Raw genomic sequence first — 25,642 nt, forward strand, 5'->3', positions numbered from 1 at the left:
AACCTCCAAGGGATTCTCTCTCTCTCCTTCTCTCTCTGCCCCTCCCTGCTCCTTACGTACACATACGTGCACTCTCTCTCTCTCTCAAAATAAATTAATATTTTTAAGTAGAATAGAATATATCCAAGTGCATTGCTTGATGTAAGGGTAAAAAAAAAATCATGAACCTTTGTTTCATGGTGGGGGTGAGGGTGTGTATATGTGTACCTGGGTATGTGCTGTCTTACAGATGTACAGTATTTCTTATTGAGGGTCACTGTGAAAAAGGCAAAGAATTTTGATAAACACTGCAGTGGTCAACCTCAGAGCACACAGCGCAGGGAGGACACCTGCAATCTGTGTAGGGAGACCTCCCTTCCTGGTGTGGTGTGGGCACAGAGCCTTCAGCAGAGCGGCTGCTGGTGACCTATTGTTACTTCCCAGGGGTCTTCCTGATCTCAAGAAACACTTATTGGTGTCTATTGAGAAAGAGATGATCTAGTAGGATTTATACATTCTCCACCTTCTTCTACTTTTCTCAAGAACTAAAGTCTGAAAACTCAACGGATGTGGAAGGGAAAAGAAATGACAAGTATCTAGCACACTTAGTAACTGTGGATGGAGGGAGGGAAGGAAGGAAGGAAGGAAGGAAGAAAAGGGTGGAGGAATGGAGGGGGGAATCGCAGAAGGAAGGAGATAGACGGGAATAAAGATGGACTGGTCCAGATCTCTCAGGTATGCAGATTTTACGTAAACCCTCTGTAACCTCAGGAAGCTAAGAGGCTCATTGGAAGCTGTCCCGAGGCTTGAACAGGGGTCCCGAAATCTCAGGCTTGGTCTGTAGGAGCAACGAGGAGAAGCACCCCATTCTGCTGGGTGTTCAGGGAGTACCCCCTAGCTCTCCTTTTGGGGAAGGAGAAGTGGCTGAGAACTGCCCTACAGGCATGCCCAAAGGGAAGCATTCTCTCTCTCTAGCAATTATGGAGGGGGACCGATTGAAAGTGAAAGTGTCTGGCATGTTTAATAAAGCAGCTACCATTAGCACCGGGTTTATAACTCCCGGAAAGTGCTGTGCACAGAAGATGCCAAGAGCTCCCCCACCCCCACCCCCAGAGTGGCCCAGGTGAGGAGAGTGCAGTTCCAAGAGGAAGGGGCAGAGCTGGGACTTCAACGCCTTCACCGTGATTTAAATCCCTACTCCTCCTGCTACCCCCTGGAAAGTGACAACAGTGGCTCTGGGCCACGAGGAGAAGCAAAAAGGCAATGGCAATGGACCCAGTGAAGGGATGCGATTCCCATCCTCCAACATTTGTTAATGACCCCAAGCTCGGCACCCACCCCCCAAGGCCCCCAAGGCTGTTGCAAAGACCACATTTCATGACACACTCACTTGCCAGCCACATAGAGGATGGAGGCCATGTTAGAAGAGGAGCCATCCATTCAGTGACTCAAAGACATCTGTGTGCTTTTACTACGTGGTGCGGGCACTGCAGTTATACCCAGTGAGGTCTAGCCTCACGGGGCTCACCCTCTACTGGGGGAAGACAGAAACTGAACGAATTAGTAAATGCAAAGTGTCAGGTGGTGATCCGGACTATGGAGTAAAATAAATCAGAGTGAAGTGCCTGGGATGGGGGTAGATGGGGCTTGTGTCATCTTCAGAGGTCAGGGAAGGTCCCTCTGCTACTCGGGTGACATTTGAGCAGAGGCCTGAAGGAGGTGAAGGGGCTGGCAATATCTGGGTAAGAATGTTCCAGGCAGAGGAAGAACAAGAGCAAATACCCTAAGGTGGGAGCGTGTTTGCTTGTTGAACAGCCAGTAAGGAAGCCAGTGGGCTGAGAGCAGAGTGGACAACAGGGAGAGTGGAAGGAGACAAGGAGGGAGAAGAGAAGGGTGTGGCTCCTAACGACTCTGGAGCGTGTGTGTGTGTGTGTGTGTGTCTGTGAGTGGTAAAATATACATAACATAACATTGACCATTTTAAGTGCACAGTTCAGTGACACTAAGCACATTCACACTGTTGTGTGATCCATGACTGCCATGGACCTCCCAGCTTCCAGGCACACGTGGACCTTCCAGACACCTCTAGACTTCGGACAGCCTCCTGCCGTTGCACCTTACACCTTGCTCCTCTGTGCCTCACCTGCTTTTGGAGTCATATTTGAGAGAGAGCTTCTTTTGGGCATGTGGGGGTGAGTGGCACCGTGTGGGGGCAGAAGCTAGCTGCCCAGCTCCTCAAGACCATGCTCCTAGCCCAGCTGAGTGCTTGCAGCCCGAGTTCTGCAGTCTGGGCTCTTGGCCCTGTGACACGGTGGCATCCTATACCCCGAGAATTGGGCCCTGAGTCAAGGGCCCCTTCTCAGAGCTGAGAAGGGCTTCTGGAAAGCCAGAGAAATACCCTTTCCCTGCTCTGAGAGTAGCCCAGCTCTGTGCCCACAATGGCGGGAGCTCCAGGAAGAGTCATCAGAAAGATGTGGGAGCCAGCATCTTCAGATGGCTGGCTGTCAGTGAGCGCCATGGATGCCAGGCTCTCAAAACTCACTTTACAGAAGAGGAAACTGAGGCCAGGAGAGGGCAAAGGAATGTGCAGGATCCAGAGCAGGTCGAAGGTAGGATCAGGCCTAGAACCCGGTTTTCCTGGTTGCCCCCACTGAGCAGCCCTGTGGCTTCACACAGATCTTGGGGGCCCTTCATCCATTAGGTACAGACCAACTTTCAAATTTGGGCTCCAGCTAAGGCTTTAGATGGTGGGTGCTCCCGGCAGAGCTTGGCTTCCCAGATCAAATACCCACTTGCGTGTGTATTTATGCAGCGTGTTCAGTTTTCACAAATGGATCTGTCAAATCCCTGCTGGATGCTGGTTTCTGAATTCTGAATGCAGAGGCCCCGCAGCAGGGGGCTGGGAGTGCAGCGGAAGGTTCTAATTCTTCTGGAGGATTGAGGGTTATTTCTTTCCTCTCCCCTCCCCTCCACATGTGAAGGTCAGCCCCACCTTGTCATTAGCACCTCAGGCTTTCTATGCATTTCCTCCATTTCCACTGACAATACCCTGTCCCACCACTCCTCACTGGGCCTCCTGCCAAAGTCTCCTGCCTAGCGACCCTGCTTCTGGCTCACGCCCCACAGCCTCATCCACACAACAGCCACAGTGATCTTTCTAAAAGGTAAGTCAGCCTTGCTTACAATAGTTAAATGGGGCATTTCAAAAGAAAGCCCAACTCCTCGCCTGCCTCCCTCCTTTGCCTTCACCTCCCCTGGCCTTCCTGACCTTGCAAGAGCTGCCACCTCAGTTTAAGGCCACCACCCCCTGGGAGAGGTCTTTCCTGATCCTCTGAATAACCCCGTGCCTCTGCGGTGATTCTATCACACTGTCCTCTACTCTCTGCACAGCGCTTACCTCTTTTGGAAAGTGATTGGCCATTTACTTTTGCTTATTTGCTCTACTGGCCATCTGTCAACTAGAAAGCGAGCTCTGGAGCAGGAGCAGGAACCTGGTCTGCCTTGTTCTCACTCGTGTCTGATGCTCACCCCAGGGTGCCCTGGGGTCTGTGCTCAAAAGTATTTGCGGGGGCGGGGGTGGGGGGAGAATGAGATGCTCTTAGGGAGGAATGAGATAGTTCTAGCCTGTGCTGGGTGCCAGAGGACCGTGCTCATTCTCACACGCGGCTGCTGGGAGTCCACAGTCTTTCTGGAAAGCAATTTGATAGTTTGGATCAGGAATCCTGAAACAGTTCCATACAGTATTTGTCCCAACCAGTTTTCCTTCTGAGAGCCAAAACCAGGGTTGGGGGCGGGAATCTGAAATGTAGGCAGCAATTTTATACACAAATATTAGATAAAGCTCTATGTGTGTGTGTGTGTACGTGTGTGCACACACAGGAAGAGGACAATTTTAAATTGTGTTTATTGTAAGTTTGAATGATATGAACAAAAGCCTATGATGTAGTGTTCCGTGATAAGAGGAAGACAAAAGTGTACATACCGCCCAATAAGAACTAATATGTATTTAGAGGCTATTTGTACCAGACGTCATGCCAAGGACTTTACTTATATTTTTCTGCTTCTCTCAACAACGCTTGTGAGGCAGTTATTATTATTTTACTGGCTGGGAAAGTGAGATTTCAAAAGATCAGGGATATTGATGAGTGTGGTGTAGTTTATAAATCATAAAGTCAGGATTTAAGTCCATTTCAAAAATTCCACGTTCCACCATGGTCCCTACTGATGTCAGCTTTGGAAAAGCTCCCTCCCCCATACCCCAAAAAAGACTAAGAAGAAACACGCCAAAATATTCACAGAGGTTGCCTCTGAGTGTTGGGATTATAGGAAATGATCTTCTTTGTAACTACTTACATTTAAATTTTTTTTCTATCATGAGTACATGTTATTTTTATACAAAGTTTTGAGTTTTATTTTAAAATAAATTGTCACACACATATCTATAGGTAAATTCGGTTTATCAATACAGAAGCAAAAGTATTTTTTAAAATCAATTTGAGTCAAATATGATATTTAATATATTGTGACTAAGTAGAATTCATCCCATCGTGAAAGGAGAATTCAAAAGTATTCAAAAGTATTTTTTAAAATCAATTTGAGTCAAATATGATATTTAATATATTGTGACTAAGTAGAATTCATCCCATCGTGAAAGGAGAATTCAACATTAAGAAAAGTATTAGTGTAATTTGTCACACCAGCAAGTCAAAACAGAAAGGTAATTGTTGACAATTGTCCTGGTAGGTATTTTAAGAGACATTCAACAGAATTCAGTGACATTCTTGTAAAAGCTTCTTGTAACCCAGCGAAAAGGAAAACTTTCCAGATTATCTACTGAAAGCCAACAGACAAATTCAAGATAAATGAGATGTGCCTAACACTGATATTATTTAACTTTGTTTTGGAAATTTAGCCTGTGTAATATAACAAGAAAAAGCAGTAAAACTACATATATAACGAAAAGACGTAACAGATGATATCTCTTCTTCCTGAGAAATCTAAGACAAGTAACTCAAAAACTATCAGAACTAATAAAAATAACTCAAATATACAAAAACCAATAGGTTTCTTTTTCTAATATTAACATTAGCAAACCAATTTTTTGAAAATAAAACATGGACTTAAATGTAATACCAACAAAAACTAGCACAGTCATTTTTAAGTTGTCAAAAATTATTCTTTTTTAAAAATTTTCTTTAATGCTTATTTATTTTGAGGGAGAGAGTGACAGAGTGTAAGGGAGGGAAGGGCAGAGAGACAGGGAGACACAGAATCCAAAGCAGGCTCCAGGCTCTGAGCTATCAGCCCAGAGCCCATTGCGGGGCCCAAACTAACCAACCATGAGATCATGACCTGAGCCGAAGTCAGACACTTAAACAACTGAGCCACCCAGGCGTCCCAACTTGTCAAAATTATTCTTCAATTATATTAGAAAAATGAGCAAGAAAGAATAATAAAGTCTTTTTTTTAGAAGTCTTCTTTTAAATTTATTTATTTATTTAGAAAGAGAGAGGGAGGGAGAGAGAGAATCCCAAGAAGGCTCCACACTGTCAGCGCAGAGCCCTATGCAGGGCTCGATCCCACGAACTATAAGATCATGACCTGAGCCAAAATCAAGAGTGAGATGCTTCACCAACTGAACCACCCAGGCACCCCAATAAAGAAAGCCTTAAAGGAAGAAATTGAACTGTATTATTAAACTGGAGTAATTAATATTTAGGAACAAACAGAGTCCAGAAATAGGCCCATGAATATGTGGAAATTTAATATGTGATAAGGGAAGCATTTCAAATCATTGAGAAGGATGGATTTAAAAAAAAAATTATTATAGGGGCGCCTGGGTGGCGCAGTCGGTTAAGCGTCCGACTTCAGCCAGGTCACGATCTCGCGGTCCGTGAGTTCGAGCCCCGCGTCGGGCTCTGGGCTGATGGCTCAGAGCCTGGAGCCTGTTTCTGATTCTGTGTCTCCCTCTCTCTCTGCCCCTCCCCCGTTCATGCTCTGTCTCTCTCTGTCCCAAAAATAAATAAACGTTGAAAAAAATTTAAAAAAAAAATAAAAAAAAATAAAAAAATAAAAAAAATTATTATATAATACTTGATTTGTCAACAAAAAAATTCTCTTTATTCTTGAGATATTCTATACATTTTAAAAAACAGTTTTAATTCTTGCTTTTGATATTTAATTCTTCCATCAGTTTGGATAGGACAGTTGAGAGTGATTATAAAGTAAGGATACAGTTTCATGTTTTTCTACATAGAAAACCAGTTGTCCCAGCATCATTCATTGAATGGCTCATTATTTTCCTGATGATCTTCCATGTCTCTTCTGGAATGTACTATTGCCCATGTGGGTGAGGGTCTGGTCTCCCTGTTTTACCTGTGTATCTCCACTCTTAATTGCTACAGTTTTTAATAACTCTTGGTATCTCATAGGGGTCTCCTATCTTATTCTTTTTCCTCAGGAATATATTTTCCATTCTTGGGCCTTTGCTCTTGGGTAAAATTTTAGAACCAGTTTATAAAGTTCCTCAAAAACAACAGGTGGAATATTGGTTGAAAATAAATTCAATTTTTGAGTGATTTGGGGAGAATGTACATCTTTAAGATAGGAGTCTTCCTAATCTTGATCAACGTATATCTCTCCTTTTCCTTAGGATACTTCTTTAATGTATTTCAATTAAATTTATATCATCATGTAAACTTGCACATTTTTGTTACATATATTTCTAAGCAATTCTATTTTTAGTTGGTATTAGAAATGAGCTCTTTTTAAAAAAAAAAAATTGCACTTTCCTAAATGGTCAAAGGATATGAAGGTCATATACAGAGGGAAAACCCATATAATCAAAAAACATCTCAAAAGTAATTAGGGAAAAAGAAATGAAAACAAAAAAAATTCCATTTATCACCCATCCAATTAGTTAAAAGTAAAAAAAAAAAAAAAAAACCCTGGTCTGATAACACCAGGTTTGGTGGGAACATGGAGGAAATGAGAATTCTTAGGTATTGCTGGTGGGAGCATAAACTGGTACTTTGGAGACCATTTTGGGAATTCACAGTAGCGCTGAAAGAGCTCGCCCTACTGCCCTTAAGTCTACAAAGTAAATTAAAGCCACATTGGTGAGCGAAACTCTCATAGATGTGCACGAGAGGACATGCTCATCACACGGCAATTTGTAAAAAATGAATGAATGGATAAATAAAATGAGGTTTATCCACTTATTGGAATCAAATCACACAAAAATAGAAGAACCAGAGATCTATGTAGTAAGATGAGCAAATCTTAAAAACACCGTTTTTTTTAAAGCAAGTTGCAAAAAGGTTACATGCATTATGAAGCCATTTTTGCAAAACATACTGAGCAAGAGTATATATATATTGTTTGTGGCTGTTTATACAGATGTCACTAATGTACAAACCCGTACATGGTAATAGCACTCACTAACTTCAAGGTAATGATTACTTTTGGATACAAAGGGGAGAAAAAAATGATCAAGCCTTAGTTCTGTCTATGGCATAAAGACACAGGAACACAGATCCCCCTGAGATCAGGAACGTGACAGGGATGTCCACTCTGACCACTGTTGTTTAATATAGTATTGGAAGTCCTAGCCTCAGCAGTCAGAAAACAAAATGAAATCAAAGGCATCCAAATTGGCAAAGATGAAGTCAAACTTTCACTTTTCACAGACGACATGATACTCTATGTGGAAAACCTGACAGACTCCACCAAAAGTCTGCTAGAACTGATACATGAATTCAGCAAAGTTGCAGGGCACAAAATTAATGTACAGAAACCAGTTGCATTTTTATACACCAATAATGAAGCAACAGAAAGAGAAATAAAGAAACTGATCCCATTCACAATTGCACCAAGAACCATAAAATACCTAGGAATAAACCTAACCAAAGATGTAAAAGATCTGTATGCTGAAAACTATAGAAAGTTTATGAAGGAAATTGAAGAAGATACAATGAAATGGAAAAACATTCCATGCTCATGGATTGGAAGAATAAATATTGTTAAAATGTCAATACTACCGAAAGCAATCTACACATTCAATGCAATACCAATCAAAATTGCACCAGCATTTTTCTCAAAGCTAGAACAAACAATCCTAAAATTTGTATGGAACCACAAAAGACCCCGAATAGCCAAAGTAACATTGAAGAAGAAAACCCAAATGGGAGACATCACAATCCCAGACTTTAGCCTCTACTACAAAGCTGTAATCATCAAGAAAGCATGGTATTGGCACAAAAACAGACACATAGACCAATGGAATAGAATAGAAACCCCAGAACTAGACCCACAAAAGTATGGCCAACTAATCTTTGACAAAGCAGGAAAGAACATCCAATGGAAAAAAGACAATCTCTTTAACAAATGGTGCTGGGAGAACTGGACAGCAACACACAGAAGAATGAAACTAGACCACTTTCTTACACCATACACAAAAATAGACTCAAAATGGATGAAGGACCCGAATGTGAGACAGGAAACCATCAAAACCCTAGAGGAGAAAACAGGAAAAAACTTTTTTGACCTCAGCCACAGCAATTTCTTACTCAACACATCTCCAAAGGCAAGGGAATTAAAAGCAAAAATGAACTATTGGGACCTCATGAAGATAAAAAGCTTCTGCACTGCAAAGGAAACAATCAACAAAACTAAAAGGCAACTGATGGAATGGGAAAAGATATTTGCAAATGACATATCGGATAAATGGCCAGTATCTAAAATCTATAGAACTCACCAAACTCCACACCCGAAAAACAAATAATCCAGTGAAGAAATGGGCAGAAGACATGAATAGACACTTTTTCAAAGAAGACATCTAGATGGCCAACAGTCACATGGAAAGATACTCAATGTCACTCCTCATCAGGGAAATACAAATCAAAACTACAATGAGATATCACCTCACACCAGTCAGAGTGGCTAAAATGAACAAATCAGGAGATTATAGATGCTGGCGAGGATGTGGAGAAATGGGAACCCTCTTGTACTGCTGGTGGGAATGCAAACTGGTGCAGCTGCCCTGGAAAACAGTGTGGAGGTTCCTCAAAAAATTAAAAATAGAAATACCCTATGACCCAGCAATAGCACTGCTAGGGATTTACCCAAGGGATACAGGAGTGCTGATGCTAGGGGCACATGTACCCCAATGTTTATAGCAGCACTTTCTTTTTTTTTTTCAACTTTTTTTTGGGGGGGGGACAGAGAGAGACAGAGCATGAACGGGGGAGACACAGAACGGGGGAGAGAGAGAGGGAGACACAGAATCGGAAACAGGCTCCAGGCTCTGGGCCATCAGCCCAGAGCCCGACACGGGGCTCGAACTCACGGACCGCGAGATCGTGACCTGGCTGAAGTCGGACGCTTAACCGACTGCGCCACCCAGGTGCCCCTATAGCAGCACTTTCAACAATAGCCAAATTATGAAAAGAGCCTACAGATCCATCATCTGACAAATGAATAAAGAAGATGTGGTTTATATATACAATGGAATACTACTTGGCAATGAGAAACCATGAAATCTGGCCATTTGCAGCAATGTGGATGGAACTAGAGGGTATTATGCTAAGTGAAATAAGTCAGGCAGAGAAAGATAGATACCATATGTTTTCATTCATATGGGGATCTTGAGAAACTTAACAGAAGACATGGGGGAGGGGAACGGGGGGGAGGGAGTTACAGAGAGGGAGGGAGGCAAACCACAAGAAACTCTTAAGGACTGAGAACAAACTAAGTGTTGATGGGGAGTGGGGGAGAGGGGAAAGTGGGTGATGGGCATTGAGGAGGGCACTTGTTGGGATGAGCACTGGGTGTTGTATGGAAACCAATTTGGCAATAAATTATGTTTTAAAAAAAAAGAGAGGGGAAGAAGAAAAAGGGAATTGAAGTAAATGTACAAAATATAAATATCTGTTTGACATTAGTGCTGTTACATTAGCTTCTGTTCTTTTCATACATATAAAATATTCATAATTAATAGTGAAAAAATTTTAGACTGCTTGTATATTCCTGTCATATTGGGATGGAGAAGATATTCCTAAGTGTGAACAGCAGAGGCAAAACTTGGTAAGAAAGATTAATAAATTGACATAAGATGATAATCTTTTGTGAACAACAAATACCATAAAATTAAGAAGCGAAAGATAAGTTGAGAAAAATATTTACAATATATGTGACAAATTAATGTAGGAATTAAATATATTTATCGTCTAAAGAGGCCCTGTACATCATCAAGAAAATGATAAACACCGCAATGTAAAAATGAGTCAAGGATACCGACAGCCAGTTCATCACCTGAGAAATACAAGTGGTTGACAAATACAGCATAAATATTATTAGAAAATGAAATTACAACTATGTTACCATTTTAGTTGAGCAGATTGACAAAGATTTCTTGAAAACTTGATAAAAGCCACTGACGAAGGGCCAGATAAATGAGCTTCTTTCCTCACTGTGAGAATGTAAATCAGCATTACTTTTGTAGGAATCAACCCACCATCAGAGATGAAGATCCTTATGTATGTGCATCTTCTTTGACTTAGTAATTCCACTTATAGAAATACAGCTTTAAAAATGTTAGACCAACAACTAAATATATATTTTATAAGGATGTTTATTACAGGTTTATTTGTAATAGTTGAAGGGTGCAAATGACTTATTTGACCAATAGTGGTTAAATAAATTAATGTTGAGTTTATACAGTGGCATACAGTTAATAATATTGGCTTCAAAATTGTATTTATTTATATATAGTTTACTGCTTACTGAAATTTGGCCCCGTTTTTTAAAAAGTGTATATGCATCTGTAAAAACTCTGGAAATTCATCACCAAAGCGTTCACAGTGGTTCTCTACACGTGGTAGGATTACAGATATTTTTATTTTGTTCTTTGCATGGATCTGAATTTTTCTGACTTTCAACATGCATGTATTACTTGCTTATGAAAAACTAGGTTAAAAAGTAAAAGACAGAGGCACCTGGGTGGTTCAGTTGGTTGAGCATCCAACTCTTGATTTCGGCTCAAGTAATGATCCCAGGGTCGTGGGATCAAGCCTTGCATCAGGCTCCGTGCTGAGCATGGAGCCTGTTTAGGATTCCCTCTCCATCTCTCTCTCTGCCCCTTTCTCCTGCTCATTCGTGCTCACTCTCTCTCTCTCTCAAATAAAATAAATAAACAAAAACTTTTTTAAAAAGTAAAAGACAACTTCTTAAAAATAAATTAACTTTGTGAGTATAAACAGAATAATAACCTTTATCAGAGAAAGTACAGGGAAGGACATACTCACGTCCTGTGATATGAAATACCTGAAGGCTGATTTGGCAAAATCTGTCAGAAAACTAACATGTTATGGTCTTGGGCCTACCAATTCCACTTTTAGGACTTTTAACCTCAACCCGGATTAATAGAGGACATGAGCAAAGGGCATCCTTGCGGCTCTATTTCTGATACTAAAAAGATGGAAACAGCTTGCGCGTTTCCAAAAGGAATGGTACAAGAAGTACGGGTGCCACTTTCCAATAAGACGCCTTGCAGCCTTGCCTGCTATGTTACAGGAAAAATGGGTCCTGACATGAACAGATGGCCACGATACACTCTTTTAAAAGCAGGTCACAAAACAGGATGTAGATAATGATCCCAGCTTTGCTTTTAAAAAAAAAAAACTGGCGATGGAAAATTACATACCAGAATGCTGATAGTGGTGATCTCTGGATGATGGTGTTGTAGGCAATTTTTACCTTCCTCTCTGCCTTCTGGATTTCCTGTAACAAAAGCAAATTATTTGTGTAGAGAGGAAAGCATATTTAACGTGATTCTTAGGAGGAGGCTGAGTCCTCCAAGCAGAGGTGGAACACATAAAGGATAGAATTCTGTCCCCTCGTTCATCCTTTCTGACGTCACTCAAGGACACACGTCCCCATGTATTTTTAGGTAATTGGCTAGTTTCTTTGTTTCTTAACTTCACATTTTAAGATGATGTTTAATGGTATCACGTTTTTGAGTGTATTTAATACATACGTGTGTGTAACATGTATCCTGTGTTGTGTGTTTAAGCCAAACCGCACCGAGGTATGTAAAGCAAAAACATAAAGTCCTCCAGTCCTTTGGCTTCTGAATTTCATTCTCAAGAAGTGGCTCTGGTAGCAGTTTCATTTATACGAAAGGCTTCCAGACATTTTCATTTGCAAATATATTTATACACCTCCCTGCCAACCGCCCCCCCCCCCCCGCCTCGTTTTTCTTTTTTTCTTTTTTTTAATTTTTTTTTTCAACGTTTATTTATTTTTGGGACAGAGAGAGACAGAGCATGAACGGGGGAGGGGCAGAGAGAGAGGGAGACACAGAATCGGAAACAGGCTCCAGGCTCCGAGCCATCAGCCCAGAGCCTGACGCGGGGCTCGAACTCCCGGACCGCGAGATTGTGACCTGGCTGAAGTCGGACGCTTAACCGACTGCCACCCAGGCGCCCCTCGTTTTTCTTTTATACAACAAGGATCGTACTATACAAAACATCCTGCAATCCTAGTCTTTCACTTCACAGTAATGTATTCTGGACATTTGCCTTGGCTCGTTAGATCTCTTCTTCTTCTACTAATTTATCTACCCACTCATTTACTGAGCTAGATTTTATTATTATATAAGTTATCCATGAGAATTGTTTTTCAAAATGGGAACAGCCCCAAAAGGTCTCAGTTGAAGAGTAGAAGTTTGCCTCCCCTGCCATCACCACAAAAATCAGCAACGAGGAAAGTTCTTATGGTTCGGGCGCCTGGGTGGCTCAGTCAGTTCAGCGTCGGACTTTGGCTCAGGTGGTGATCTCATGGTTGGTGAGTTTGAGCCCCGGACCGGCTCTGTGCTGACATCTTAGAGCCTGGAGCCTGTTTTCGGATTCTGTGTCTCCCTCTCTCCCTGCCCCTCCCTTGTTTGTCCTCTGTCCCCCTCTGTCTCAAGAATAAACAAACATTAAAAAAGAGAGAGAGAGAATAGTTTTTGTGGCTGAATCTCTTTTTTCATTACCTTTACAACTTTAAAGAATACTAACACTTTTAAATATATCTCTGGGCTAATTATATCGATTTCCACCATGAAAGATTCAGAGGGCACTTCCTTACCTTCCTTCCGCCTGTATCCTCTCCTCTCCTACCCCTAAGCTTTTATCAGTTATGTTTCATCCTTCTCATGATTGACTTTATGATTTAAATTAATATATTTAAGTCTTTATATCTTGATTTATCAACTTTAAACTGTATCTACTGACCCCTCCCTCCCAACACATACACGTCCTCCTTTCAACTTCACATCCTACTTTTTGTTGTTACTATTTTTACATAGGTTCCCAATGTGTATATTCTATTCTGTGCCTTTATTAACTTTACAGTACCTTATTGACAGGTTAATACTCAAAATTTTAAAAATTGAAAACCAGGCATTATAACAATTTGATTACGTGAATCATTTCTGTAGAATCAAGCCCAATAATTGGGAACACAAAGAAGGACCTATGACACCCTGTTATTAAAATTTGTCATTTGAGGAGGAATTTTCCAAATATCAAGGTTTAATGAAGCCTCTTTTGTTTTCCTTTATGTATCTGGAGTCACACTCGGCTGCCGCTATTTCTTATATCTCATACGCCATCCTCTGTCTTCGAAACTTTTTTCCCCCCGTTTTTTCTAGAGTCATCTATTTCATATCATAGTGTCATTGGTTTTCCCCTGTGTATGTGTGGGCTTGTACATGTATGCGAGGGGAGATTTCATTGTTATCAAGGCTTCATTTAAGATGCCTGGACAGGAGTAAGTCTTTTCTGTCATGCTATGAACTCAACCCCACACCCCACCCCACCCCCCCCCCGCCCAGAATACGCAATGCTCAACACCCTTCAATAGATTTTAAATGCTCTTTTTTAAAAAAGTCAGCTTTAATAAGGTATAGATCATGTTTCATAAAATTCACCCATTTTAAGTGTACAATTATGAGTTTTACAAATATATTCACTTGGATCAACACCACAATCAAATGTGAAATATTTCCATCGCCCCTCCCGGTTTCCTTAAGCCTCTTTTGGTTCAATCCCCTTACCCCATCCCTTTGCCCCTGGGAACCACTGATCTGCTTCCTGTTACTATAGTTTTGCCTTATACAGAGTTTCATCTATATGGAGTCATACAATGTGTTTTCTTTTATGTTTGATTTCTTTCTCTTAGCACGATGCTCTTGAGATTCACCTATGTTGTTATAGTATCAGTAGTCTGTTACAGCCACAATTTTAAAAATATTTGGAGAGAGAGAAAATCGGGGACAGGGAAGGGAGAGAGAGAGAGAGAAAGAGAGAGAGAGAATCTCAAGCTGACTCCATGCTCAGTGTGAAGCCTGACTGGGGGCTTGATCCTATGACCCTGGGATCATGACCTGATCCAAAACCAAGAGTCCCACACTCAACCGATTGAGCCACCCAGGTGCCCCCAGCCATAATTTTTTAAATTCATTCATCAATTTCACTTGGGAGCTAATATAAGTAAAACTCATAAACAGAGGTGTACAAGTCTCTCTGTGGTCATATGGTTTCATTTTTCTTTGATAAATACCAGAAATGAAATCTCTAGGTCACAGCATGAGTTCTGAACCTGTTATCTAAAGTTTCTGTTCCATTTCACCTTTGCATCAACATTGTAAGAGAATGGCGGTTTCTTCGCAGCCTTGCCAGCACTTGGTATGATCAATCTTCAATTCTAGCCATTCAAGTGGGTGTGTTGGGATATCTCATTGTGACTTTAAAAGTCCTTTTCCGGGGCGCCTGGGTGGCGCAGTCGGTTAAGCGTCCGGCTTCAGCCAGGTCACGATCTCGCGGTCCGTGAGTTCGAGCCCCGCGTCGGGCTCTGGGCTGATGGCTCAGAGCCTGGAGCCTGTTTCCGATTCTGTGTCTCCCTCTCTCTCTGCCCCTCCCCCGTTCATGCTCTGTCTCTCTCTGTCTCAAAAATAAATAAACATTAAAAAAAAAAAAGTCCTTTTCCTAAAAATCGATACCCTTGAGCATCTTTTCATGTGCTTGTTTGCCACTCATGTATCTGCTTTGCTCAAGTATTTGTTCAAATTGAATTTTTGTCTTCTTTTATGAAGTTATAAAATGTATTTATATATTTTTATATCAGATATATGTTTTTCAAATATTTTTTTTTCCCCTATCTGGGGTTTCCATAGCAGTGTCTTTTAAAGGGCTGATATTTTTAGGACTCCTGGGTGGCTCAACTGCTTAAGCCTCCAACTTCAACTCAGGTCATGATCTCATGGTTTGTGAGTTCTAGACACACATCGGGCTCTGTGCTGACAGCTCAGAGCCTGGAACCTGCTTCAGATTCCGTGTCTCCCTCTCTCTCTCTGCTCCTCTGCCACTCACACTCTGTCTCTCTCTCAAAAATAAACATTAAAATAAATAAATAAAATAAATAAAGGGCCAACATTTTCCATTTTGAAAAAGTCTATCGATTTTTCTTTTATAGTGCATGGTTTTATATTCTAAAAGATTTTTTTACCTAAGCTAAAATCAAAAAGATTTTCTGCTATATTTTTTTCTAGAAATATAATGTATATATTTTTTAGCACCTTTTAAGATTTTCTTTTCCTTTATGAATGGGTTTCAGCAATTTGATTATGATATAACTTAATATAGTTTTCTGCATACATGAGGTTGATTTGACTTTTTTGAATCTTTAGGTTTATAGTTTTCAACACATTTGGAATTTCCACCTTTCATTTCTTCAAATATTTCTTTTTCTCTTCCAGCCTCTTTCTGATAGTCCAATTACATGGGTTTTTTTGGCCACGTAACTCTGTCTCACAGCTCACCAGTGCTGTTCCTTTTTCCCAGTATTGTTTTTTTCCTCTGTGCTTCACGGAGGATAATTTCTACTACCATACAAGCTCACTGACATTTCTTCTATGGGTCTAATGAGCTATTAATCCCCTCTAGAGGTGATTTTTGGTCTGTTTGTTTTACAGATCGTATTTTTAAAGGTCGATTTAGGTCTTTAGGTCTTTCTTTTCTCTTCTCATTATAATTCATTATTTTCAGTTATATTCTTGAGCCTATTTATATAATTTGTAATGACTGTCTTAAGGTTCTCGTCTACTAATTATACAGTCTGTAATTTCTAGTTCTGTTCCTGTTGATTCATGTTCCTGCTGGTTACACGTTATGTTTTTCTGGGTTTTTTTGGCATGACTAGTAATTTTTCTTCTCTTTTTTAAAAATTGTATAATTAACCTACCGTGTTATATTAGTTTCAGGTGTACACTATAGTGATACAACAATTCTATACATTACTCTGTGCTCATCAAGATAAGTGTACTCTTAATCCCCATCACCTATTTCACCCATCCCCCACTCACCTCCCCTCTGGTAACCATCAGTTTGTTCTCTGTATTTAAGAGTCTGATTTGTTTGTTCGTTTGTTTCTCTTTTCCTTTGTTTGCTTGTTTTGTTTCTAAAATTCCACATATGATGGACATCACATGATATTTGTCTTTCCCTGGTTGACTTATTTCACTTAGCATTATGCCCTCTAGGTCCATCCATGTTGTTGCAAATGGCATGCCTACTAATTTTTATTGGATGCCAGGCACTGAATTTTATGAGTGTTGAATATTGGTGTTTCTTTAAAGAGTATTAGGCTTTATTATGGCACACTATTAAGTCTTTTGTGGACCAATTTGATCATTCCAAGGCTTGATTTCAAGCTCTATTAGGGCCTGTTCAGAGCCTTTATTTTACAGCCAGTTTAGCACCACTATTAACGCAAGACTTTTCAAATGACTTTATCCAATGCTGTATGTACTGTAAAGTCTCTCTACTTGGGATGGTGGGAAGTTGAACTATTGCCAGCCCTGTGTAAACTCTGAGAATTGATAAGACTACTATTTGCTAGTGGTTCTTTCTGGTGGTTGCATGCATGCATAAATTGATATTCAAGAGAAGGTCAAAGAGTGCACCCCTCTGTGATCTGTGGCTTGTGTGCTCTCTTTGTGAGCCGCTCTTTTTCCCCCTTCTGCCGGCAAATTCTAGACAACGTGGCCTCTTCACACTCTGATCTCTGTTCCCTCAACTCAGTGAAACCCCTGGGTTCCTCAAATCTCTGGCTTAGGAACTGCTTTCTGGCAGTAATTGGGGCAATTATAGGACCTCATTAGTTCTCCCTTTCCCAGGGATCATAATTCCATGCTGCCTGTTGTTCAATATCGGAAAATAGTTTTCTGTCTAATTTTCTACTCATTTTGGGGGATACAGCAATTCTTGTAGAGTTAACTACTCATGAGTGGAGGCAGAAATCTCTTGAGATATATACGATGTAGTCTTGATGATTTTTCTGAATTCTTGCATTTTCAAAACTGTCCTTATCTTCAAACTGGGTTGATCATTTTACTAGGTATGAAATTCTAGGCTTGAAATATTTCCCATGAGGAATCTTCAAAGCCTGACTCCATTTCTAGCATCAAATCTAATGAACATTTGATGCACATTCCCTTATAGGAAAACTCTTTTTCTAGAGAGAGAAATAGAAAATTGTAGGGCCTCATATGTATTCTTGGAGCTCTAACATTTTTATCAAATATGTTTATATATTTTAAAAATCTTTTCAGTTATCAGAGGGATCTTTCCATTTTAAGATTTTTTTTTAATTCTTGTAAATTTCTTTCATTATTTTTACATTATTTATTTTCTATAGTTTTTATTCCTGTTCTGATTCTCTCCTTGTATGAGTGGAACTCTTAGTGTTATTTTCCTAATGAGTATTTCTTAATTTCTCTTATATGAATTGATCATATATTCATCTTTTTTTTTTTTTTAGTCAGTAGACTTTACTTTTTGTAGCTTTAGGTTTACAGAAAGGTGAATGGAAAGTAGGGAGAGTTATCATATACCTCCCTTGCTCTCTCCATTATCCTCCATTATTAATATCTTACATTCATGTGGTACATTTGTTACAGTTGATGGACAATATTGATACATTCTTATTATCTAAAGTCTATAGTTTATATTAGGGTTCACTCTTGGTGTTGTTCATTCTATAGGTTTTGATAAATGCATAACATGTATCTACTATTACACTATCATAAAGAATAATTTCACTGCCCTAAAAATCCCTCGTGCTCTATTTACCTCTCTCTTCCCCTCCTGAATCCCTGGCAATTACTGATCTTTTATTGTTTCTATCATTTTGCCTTTCTAAGAAAGTCATTAAGCTAGAATCATACAGTATGTAACCTTTCAGATTGGCTTCTTTCACTTAGCAATATACATGTAAGTTTCCTCTATGTCTTTTCATTGCTTGATAGCTCACTTTTTTTTAATGTTGAATAACTTTACATCATCTGTACCATAGTTTCATGTCATTGAGGGAAATCTTGGCTGCTTTCAAGTTTTGGCAATTATGAATAAACATGCTATCAACATGCACATCAACATGCACATCATGTTGCATGCACAACATGCACATCAACATCAGCATGCTATCAACATGCACATGCAGGTGTTTGTACAGACCTAAGTTTTCAACTCCTTGGGTAAATTCTGAGAAGTATATTTGTTCAATCATATGTAAGAGTATGTTTAGCTTTGTAAAAACTGTCAAACTGTCTTCCAAAGTAGCTGTATCATTTTGCATTCTGACCGTTAATGAATGAGAGATCCTATGGCTCCACATCCTCACCAGCATTTGGTATTGTCAGTGTTTTGGATTTTAGCCATTTTATTAGTATCTTACTGTTGTTTTAATTTGCAGTCCTCTAACAACATATGATGTTGAGTATCTTTTCATATTCTGTTTTGCCATCTGTATATCTTTTTGTGGTGAGGTGTCTGTTCAGAACTTTTGCCCATTTTTAAGTTGGGTTGTTTTCTTACTGTTGAATTTTAAGAGTTCTTTGCATACTTTGAGTACCAGTTCTTTATCAAATATGTTTTGCAAATATTTTCTCACAGAATGTGGCTTGTCATTTCATTCTCTCAATAGGATCCTTCACAGAGCAGAAATTATTTATTTTAATGAAGTCCAATTTATCAATTTTTTTCTTTCATGGACAATCATGTCATCTGTGAACAGTTTTTTTTCTTCCTTCCCAATCTGTATACCTTTTATTTCCTTTTCTTGTATTATTGCATTATCTCAGAACTCCAGTATAGTATTGAATAGGAATGGTGACAATGAACATTCTTGATTGTTCCCGATATTATACATTATCAGGCTACAAGTATAGTAAAGAAATCAGTGCCTCCTCAGATCTGAACCAATAGTTTCTTCATGTGAATCATTTTCAAGTTTGGCAAAGAGGCACATCTGACTTTGCTAGCAATAACTGACCTTTAGATTACAGTTCTAAAGGAGCAAGGACTCAGCATGGAATTCTTTTTAAAAAGGAATGAGAGGGATACCTGCATGGCTCAGCTGGTTAAGTACCTGACTCTTGGTGTCAACTCAGGTCATAATCCCAGGGTCATGGGATTCAGCTCCACGTTGGGCTCTGCACTGAGCATGAAGCCTGCTTAAGATTCTCTCTCCCCTTCTCCTTCTGCCCCTCTCCCTTGCTCATGTTCTTTCTCTAAAATTAAAATAATAATGGGGTGCCTGGGTGGCTCAGTCGGTTGGGCGCCCGACTTCAGCTCAGGTCATGATCTCATGGTCTGTGGGTTCAAGCCCCGCGTCGGGCTCTGTGCTGAAAGCTCAGAGCCTGGAGCCTGTTTCCAATCCTGTGTCTCCCTCTCTCTCTGCCCCTCCCCCACTCTCACTTTGTCTCACTCTGTCTCTCAAAAATAAATATATAAAAAAATTAAAATTAAATTAAAATAATAATAATAATAAAAGGGAATGAAAAAGTGTCCCTCTTCTCTGAGTAAAAAGAAAAATTGTATTCATTCTGACTTTTTAACTTTTTGGCTCCATTCCCTGTTAGTTTGGAAAAAAAAATAATGTTTTTCCACTTGGCATCAAGGAGGACAGAAGCATCTCAGTTTTCATTAGCATGATGTGTAGAGTGTCCATCCCCTAACTGGACCTCATTGCCATTGAGTTCCTTCTGAGCTTCATGGAAAGATTTTTTTTGTTAATCAGACTTCAGGAGCCAAGGAGGCCATTTATCCAATTGAATAAAAAATACAGTGACTTCCATTTCAAAGTCTCTTAAGTTTTATGCTTAAAGAAGTCTTGAGTAGTTGATCAAAAAAGTTGTATTACTTCATCCTGAGTTAAGTTGGGTGAAATGTGTGTTTAGTTTCTACTTATTTAGAAACTTCAAAATAGGACAGGGCTGCTATGGAAGAATCCCTTTCCCCTCTTTGGTATATGTAGTTCAAAATTTTTGTTGTTGTTGTTACATTTAAACTATATCCACGTACATTAGTCTGTTTTGGACCCCTCTGCTTGCATTAAACATAGAAATAAAATCATTAATTTGAAACAAACAAAAAAAAGAGAGTCATCACCAAGCAAGGTCAACTAAGTTTTCTTCTCTATTATCTTTTAAGAGTTTATAACTTCATGTTTTACATTTAAGTCTATGATCCATTTTTAGTTAATTTTAGTGAAAGGTATAAGGTCTGTGTGTGTGTGTGTGAGTATGTTCATATTCATATTCTGGCATGTGGATGTCCACTTGTTCTAGCACTATCTGTTGAAGAGAATATACTTTCTTCATTGAATTGCCTGTGCTCCTTTGTCAAAGACCAGTTAGCTATATTTGTGGGGAATCTATTTCTGTGCCTTCTGTTCTGTTCCATTGATCTATGTATCTATTTGTTCATCAATACCACAGTGTCTTGATGACTCTAGCTTTATATTAAGTCTTAAAGTTGAGTCTTCTGACTTTGTTCCTCAATTTTGTATTGGTTATCCTGGATCTTTTGCCTCTCTAAATAAATTTTAGAACCAGTTTATTAATATTTACAAAATAACTTGCTGGGATCTTAATTGGGATTGCTTGAAAAGTGTAGATCAAGTTGGAAAATCTGACATCTTAATAATTTTGAATCTTCCCATCAACGTACATGGAATATTTTTTCTTTTATTTAGGTCTTCTTTGATTTCTTTTATCAGAGTTTCATAGTTTTCTTCTTGTTCATATTTTGTTTAATTTATAGTTTATAATTTCATTTGTTTGGTGTAAATAGTATTGTGTTTTTAATTTTAAATTTCAATTATTTATTGCTGGTATATAAGAAAGCAATTGACTTTTCTATATTAACCTTTATTCTGCCTTCCTATATTAACCTTCCTATATTAACCTTCCTATAATCATTGATTAGCTCCAAGAGGGTTTGTTGTTGTTGTTGTTGATTCTCTGGGATTTTCTACATAGACAATCATGTCGTCTGTGAACAAACAGTTTTTTTTCTTCCTTCCCAATCTTTATACCTTTTATTTCCTTTTCTTGTGTTATTGCATTATCTCAGACCTCCAGTATGGTATTGAATAGGAATGGTGACAATGAACATTCTTGATTGTTCCCGATATTATACATTGGTCTTTTTATGTTATTTTCTAGGATATTGCTTGACTTTATATTCTAGATCGTTAACTTGGAACGTCCATTGTATCCATCTTAATATTTTTCAATCACATTTTTAATTTACAATAATTCCTCTTTTCTAACAATAATTTTTGTTTTCTCACATCAGCATATTCCTCTTAAATTTATACACTATCCTGTATAATCTCTTTAAGGACACTAATTAGAGGTTTTCTTAAAAGTCATTTTCTGCATTCTGTCTCTGCTTTCTCCTGAACTATTCTACTTGTTTATTTTTAACCTTATCTTTAATATTGCTCATTTTCTTCTGATTCTTTTGACACTTGGGTTGCTGTTTATATTTATGGATAAAGGACTTTGTTCTGTATTGGTAGTTGATATGGATTTACTCTGCAGCTGTGCAAGACTAGTTCCCCACAGGCCCCTTCCCTGAATGGAATGACAGTCTGTATGCATCTTGCATAAATTGTATGGGACCTCCCGAAGGTGTGAGAAATAAGAAGGCAATAAGATTGTATTCTTAAAAAGCCATACAAGGTTTGTAAAGCTAATCATAATGCTTGGCACCAATATTCATGTTAGTTACTATAACTGTCCATGGTCGTCATGACGGTGGTTGTACCCAGATTTGTAAACTTAATGCCTGCTGGCACTTCTAAGTCCTTTCCAGTCAAAAAGTGCTACTTTTATGAAGCACAAACTACATGCCAGCCTCTTGGGTATACGATCTTTATTCCTTGCAATAATTCCTCAAGGTTAGCATACTATTTCCATTATGCAGGCAAGGAAACAGAGGTTTGGATTAATACATCACATCATTCTACCAAACGGCTATTAAGCAGCAAATCCAGGAGTCCACACAATTCTGTGAGTTTCCAAAGTTGGGAAGTACTCTCCACATCACACCCGCCACATTGTCCCTCACACACTACTAAGGAGTCAGGCCTCTGTGCTATGACACCTCGCTGGCTGATTTTTTTGAGCTTAAATTGCATGCATTTTTACTCTTATTTTAATTCAACTTGTTAGCTTCAGTCAATCATTCCTGAGGGTTTTTTTTTTTTTTTAATCTGGCTCTGTTAGTTTTTCCTCTCATTTTATGTCTTCCGAAAATCTAATGAACAGAATTTTTGAGTCTGCACACAAATTGTTAATAAAATATTAACTAAGAGAGGCTGAAGATAGAACTCTGAAGCATGCCACTATAGTCCTTCCTCAATGTGAGATCAATCTATCCTTTAGCACTACTCAGTAGGGTGGCTCACTCAGACACAATCGCCTGACCCTGGGATAACAAACCTGGCCCAAAATGAGACTTACAACAGTAATTATAAATAAATGAATCTCTTGAAATTCTCCAAGATGCTCTTCCCTTAAAATTTTTTTTTAATGTTTATTTATTTTTGAGAGAGAGAGAGGGAGAGGGAGAGAACACAAGCAGGGGAGGGGCAGAGAGAGAGAGAGGGAGACACAGAATCAGAAGCAGGCTCCAGGCTCTGAGTTGTCAGCACAGAGCCCGACATGGGGCTCAAACCCACAAACCATGAGACCATGACCTGAGCCGAAGTCAGATGCTTAACTGACTGAGCCACCCAGGTGCCCCACCAAGATGCCCTTCCTATCCTAAAATCCTACCAGAATCTACCTTCTCTTGTCTAGCACTCCTACATAACTTTCTAATCAGTTTCATGTTTTTCACAGATGTCATCATAAGTGTCTTATTTTCATTACTTCCCATACTTTGGAACAGAGTGGGTCAACCAGACTTTAAAGACAGATAGAATTGGTTTTTAAATATATGGCTCCCTGTGTGGTCTTGAGCAAGTCCTTACACCTCACTGAGCTTTGGTTTCTTTGCATGTAAAATGGGAGGGACTGCATCTGCTGTCAGGCATAGACATACTGTACATAAAGAACACAGCACAGTGTCTAGCCTTGAGTAGGAAAGAGTACAAGGCACTGTGCTAGTCATCATTAGCATTCATATTTTCATGTATTGGCAAATCCTGCAACAAAGACTTTTATACATTAATTCTAAATCTCTGTATCTCTAGCTGGACATCTGTGTCTCTAGATCCATTCAATAATCACGATTAACCCAAAGATGTCAGAGGCCTGAGACCCTTGTCATCTTTTCTTTTTCTGTCTCTAACCTTTTCCAGGCTCATCTTTGAAAGTATAAAATAGAGTCAATGTTTCTAGTCCAAGTGTGCACACCCTACCCCCAAAACCTGGTAGATAGAGGTGTTTCTCTGCACAAGCCTGCCTTCTTTTTACAAATTCCGTCTCTGGGTTGTGCTTAATCAACGTGGGGGAGGTAGCTCAAAAAGCTTGAATAATAGATAGTGTCTTTTTAAAGAAGTTCAAGGGGCGCCTGGGTGGCACAGTCAGTTAAGCGTCCGACTTCAGCCAGGTCACGATCTCGCGGTCCGTGAGTTCGAGCCCCGCGTCGGGCTCTGGGCTGATGGCTCAGGGCCTGGAGCCTGTTTCCGATTCTGTGTCTCCCTCTCTCTCTGCCCCTCCCCCGTTCATGCTCTGTCTCTCTCTGTCCCAAAAATAAATTTAAAAAGTTGAAAAAAAAATTAAAAAAAAAAAAAAAAAAAAAAAAGAAGTTCAAGTCGTGAACATATAGATCTGAAAAGATACCTGTGAGCTCAGTGGGAGAGAGCAAGGCTTTGAAGGCAGAGATGAGACTCAAATCCTTGTTCTGTACTTTAGTTTCTGTACCTCTTTCTTCAGTCTTCTGTCTGAGGACGAGGAGGAGGATGGTGAGTCTATTTAGCTCATAGGCTCATTTTGAGGTTTCTGAGATACAGTGTGTGAAATCAATTGCAAATTGCCAAGTATCATAGAGATGCCAGCTAGTATTACAGAAAGGGAAGTTATTTCCCCCTTGTCAAAATCTTGTAGAAATATATTAATATGTAAGGAATGTATGTAGGGAGGATAGAAGAAATTCATTTCATTTAAAGATAAGCAGATCACTGGCAGGAGAACTATAAGCATTATTTATGAGGCACTCATATGAAGAAATACCCAAGGTCGGCAATACTTCTAATCCTTTTTACAAGTAATACTCCAAAAGTGCAGCCAAATTAAGAAAAGGTCTTCGTGGGGCCCCTGAGTGGTTCAGTCAGTTAAGTGTACAACTCTTGATTTCAGCTCAGGCCATGATCTGACTTTCTGAGATTGAGTCCTGCGTCAGGCTCTATGCTGACAGTGTGGAGCCTGCTTGGTATTCTTCATCTCCCCCTCTCTCTGACCCTCCTTTGCTCTCTCTCTCTCTCTCTCTCTCTCTCAATAAATAAATAAAATTAAAAAAAGAAAGAAAGAAAGAAAGGGTCTTCATGAAGCAGGGTTGGTGAGCCTGTCTGCATCAGCATCATTGGGGACACTTGTTAAAAATGGAGACCTTGGAGCCCCACCTTGGCCCCAATATCAGAACTGCTAGGCCTGGGCTTCAGGAATTTGCAAACTCCCGAATGTTTGTAATGCAAACTGAGATTTGAGAACAGTTAGGCTAAGGAAGCGTAATGGACTCCATTAGACAGTAGTGAACTCATGATTTGCTTTTTTTGGTTAATTTTTTTTTAAAGGAAAACAATGCAAAGAAATTTAGAAATTACAAAGTAGATTAAGGCTCATAGTGCCATGAATACAAAGCACAACAGTAGTTGTATTTATGTTTTGCCATATTGGTGGCATGTTTTAATTATCACTACTGTGAGTGTTTTGAAAATATAAATTTGCATGGTGCCTTCAAAAAAAAATAGTTTTATTCACAGGTTAGTAATTATAACAAGAACTTAGACATCAACATGGTGCCATTTTTCCTCATAATTGCCTACCAAATTTCAAGCTTCTCTATGTCAGCAGAATCAAATGTCAGTGACTCAGTAAACACGTGTCTGTAGTTTACTTAACACAGCTTCACAAGAGTGCTGTCTTCCTTCCTGAAGCTTTGCTCAGCACCCTCAAACTTTTTACCACTTGAAAATCTTCTTTATGAATTTTACCATGGTGCGGAGCAAATTTCCACAGTGGAAAAATTTTCACTCTACAAAACTGAAATAGCCACATGTGTGTGTCCTCCTCACTGTGCCTAAATTGGCAGCCACTTTGACCAAC

General features: G+C 39.4%; 1 protein-coding gene across 2 annotated transcripts in view; it reads left to right on the forward strand.

Moving 5' to 3' along the window:
- Window positions 1-25,642, forward strand: part of BLK (BLK proto-oncogene, Src family tyrosine kinase) — an 80,326-nt gene that overhangs the window by 23,747 nt on the left and 30,937 nt on the right. Inside the window, exon 1 of one of the 2 annotated variants that reach the window (XM_086703825.1) lies at window positions 2,832-3,143. The exons of the other annotated variant lie outside the window; for it this stretch is intronic. The gene's annotated coding sequence lies outside the window, so the exon portion shown is untranslated. Of the gene's footprint in view, window positions 1-2,831; window positions 3,144-25,642 lie in introns of those variants that run through there. 2 annotated transcript variants of the gene reach the window in all.

This window comes from Puma concolor, chromosome B1 (assembly GCF_028749965.1).
Source record: "Puma concolor isolate L17-30 chromosome B1, mPumCon1.1.hap2, whole genome shotgun sequence".
Classification (NCBI taxonomy): domain Eukaryota; kingdom Metazoa; phylum Chordata; class Mammalia; order Carnivora; family Felidae; genus Puma; species Puma concolor.